Here is a 3,153-nt window from a genome sequence, read left to right as displayed (position 1 = left end):
ACTCCATTTGACTCTCCTGCGCCTGACTTCCCTGCCACCTATTACACCTATGCATGACAGTCGTTTGCACTCTGAAGCAGGTTCTCATCAAGGATTTGCCTGTATTTGGCTCCATTCATTGTTCTCTCTATCCTTACCAGTCTCACAGTCCCTGCCACTGAAAATCATCTCCATAGCATGATGCTTCCACCACCATGCTTCACGGTAGGGATGGTGTTAGATGGATGATGAGCTGAATATTCATTCAGGCCAAAGCGCTTTGCATGCAGACCAAAGAGTACATTTTTTTTGTCTCAACAGACCACAGAATCTTTTGCCTTATGCTCTGAGTCTTTCACGTGACTTTTCGCAAACTCCAGGCTTGCTGTCATTGGCCTTTTTCTCAGGAGTGGCTTCCATCTGGCCACTCCCATAAAACCCAGACTGATGAAGTGCTGTTGAGACTGTTGTACTTCTGGCAGTTTCTCCAATCTCAGCCAAGGAACTCTGTAGTTCTTTCAGAGGCGTCATAGGTTTCTTGGTCACCACCCGGAGCAAGGTCCTTCTTACCCGGTTGCTCAGTTTGGTCAGATGGCCAGCTCTACGCAGAGTCTGGGTAGTTACATATTTTTTCAATTTCCCAATTATGGAGACTACAGTGCTCTTGGAACCTTTCAACTCTCTCAAAATTGTTTTATACCCTTTCCCAGATATATGCCTAATCACAATTATATCATGGTGATCTACGGACAGTTCCTTGGACATCATGGTATAGTTTCTGCTCTGACATGCATTGTGAACTGTGGGACATTATATAGACAGGTGAGTTTCTTTCTAAATCATGTCCAAATAATGGAATTGGCCAGTGGTAGACTCCAATCAAGTTGTCGTGACATCTCAAGTGATGATCAAAGGAAATTGGATGCATCGGAGCTCAATTTGGAGTGTCATAGCAAAGTGCTGTGAATACTTATGTAAATTAGATATTTCTGTATTTAATTGTCAATAAATCTGAAAAAACAAAAAACAAACATGTTTTCACTTTGTCATTATGGGGTATTGTGTGTATATGGGTGAGAAAAAAACATATATTTAATCCATTTAGAATTTAGGCTGTAATAAAACAAAAAGGAATAAGTCAAGGGGTATGAATACTTTCTGAAGGCACTATATGCAGAGTTGGCTGTCAGAAGAGAGAAGCTGTGGTTTAGACGTCAGAAAGAGGCTATGATTCGTGAATGATTGGGAAAAAATATGCACTGAGTACAACTCAGAGGATAACCCGTTTCCAACATGTCCCTGATGGAATACACACAATACAGACAAGACACACAAAAACAACAGTAATCGCTAAAGTAAAAACTGTATCACACAGCATAGAATATATAAATAAAAAAGAACATATACAATCAACCTCTCCTAATATCATAATTTGTCCTCCTGGACTCTAAATACTTTATACATCAATAAATCTATATCTTTATGAATAGTACTTAGATCGCAGCTAAGATGGCTTCTGGGCCAGACCTCTGCCTTCCCATTTCTGATGTAAAAGGGGCATAAATGCCTGTCAGTGACGCTAAGAGACACTGAACCTTCTCCTAAGATGACCTCTGACCTGTCCTTTGAAAACACCCTTGGACTGGTACAGTTTAATAGGCAGTGGAAGACTATTCCACAAAATAATGCCAGTGTAGAAGAACAAGCTTAATGCTTAACTTGCAAGCCCTTCCCAACAGTGCTGTATTCAAAATCCAAATAGTATAACTAAAAAATCACGAGTCACGTTATGGCCATGTTGAGTATGAACCATAGCTATTTTTGAGCCTAAGTAGTTAGGGGCAGTACCACTAATGATGTTGTACATGAGGTTAAGCTTCAGCTGTTTCATTGTGAGCTGTAGACAACCGACCCACTGCTTGGAATGAATTTCCTCCGATATGTGTTCTGATTGGGTACAAATGTAGGATCTTAATTTGATAACTCTTTTATTGTGCAGGAAATGCAAACCTGTATTGCATTTGAGTTTTAAAAAGGCTTTTAAAGTTTGTAATTTCCACTTTGACATTTCAGACTTGATTTGCCCAAACAGAAAATGTATCAACCCCTACAAAAATGTCTATTAATTATAATCCATATAATAATTCACATTTCCTTTTGCTGCAGGATTATTTTCCTGCTCTATCAAACTGGCTCAAATGATAATCCTACATACATTTTAAGCAGATACCTCATGAGGTTGTTTTGCACAACCTGCATCTTGTTCTTCAGTTTTGTAAGCAGACCACTGTACCACGCAGAGCAGGTGTAATCAAAATTACACTGTACAAATGTTGTCGCAAGCAGTTTTTTATTTTGATGTCAAACTGCCTTGTTCTGCAGTACATGAATTTTAGTTTGGATATAATGGCGCCGGAGGGGATGGTTGCCGTTTTACGGGCTCCTAACCAACTATTCTATTATGTTATTTTTTTCACATTGTTGGTACTTATTTTGTACATAATGTTGTTGCTACCCACCCTTATGACCTAAAAGAGCTTCTGGACATCAGAACAGCGATTACTCACCGCAAACTGGCCGTAGATTTTTTCTTTAATGAGTCAGATGCGAAGGATATGGTGCTTCCCCGAGACCAGGCCCAAATCCCGTCATTCACGTGAAGAATAATATAATAATAATAATATATCCCATTTAGCAGACGCTTTTGTCCAAAGCGACTTACAAGTCGGCTGGGGCCACTACTTTTACATATGGGTGGTCCCAGTGGGAATCGAACCCACGACGCTTGGCGTTGCAAGCGCCATGCTCTACCGACTGAGCCACACAGGACCCACGTGAAGAAAAGAAGGAAATACAGGGGGCGGAGGTTGGGATGCATTGTGAGAATTCGTCGGTGAGTGGGTAAACTGCCTCTACCATCCATACTATTGGCCAACGTGCAATCACTGGAAAATAAACTGTATGATCTACGATCAAGACTATCCTACCAGCGGGACATTACAAAATGTAACGTCTTATGTTTCACCGAGTCGTGGCTTAACAACGATACGGATAATATACTTGCTGGTTGGGTTTTCCGTGCATTGGCAGGACAAAGTAGCAATGAGACGAGGCATGGGGGTGTGTGTCTATTTGTCTATAACAGCTGATGTGCAATGTCTAAAACGAAAGAAG

The 3,153-nt window shown here is 40.7% G+C and overlaps 1 non-coding gene across 1 annotated transcript; it reads right to left on the bottom strand.

Moving 5' to 3' along the window:
* Positions 1-2,734: 2,734 nt before the first annotated feature.
* Positions 2,735-2,810, bottom strand: trnaa-ugc (transfer RNA alanine (anticodon UGC)). Its single transcript has one exon. It is a non-coding gene; the product is annotated as a tRNA-Ala (tRNA).
* Positions 2,811-3,153: the final 343 nt, after the last annotated feature.

The sequence above is a fragment of the Oncorhynchus masou genome, chromosome 12, assembly GCF_036934945.1.
Source record: "Oncorhynchus masou masou isolate Uvic2021 chromosome 12, UVic_Omas_1.1, whole genome shotgun sequence".
In the NCBI taxonomy this organism is placed as follows: domain Eukaryota; kingdom Metazoa; phylum Chordata; class Actinopteri; order Salmoniformes; family Salmonidae; genus Oncorhynchus; species Oncorhynchus masou.
Note: the sequence above shows the minus strand (reverse complement) of the source record. Positions and strands in the feature narration are given on the sequence as shown.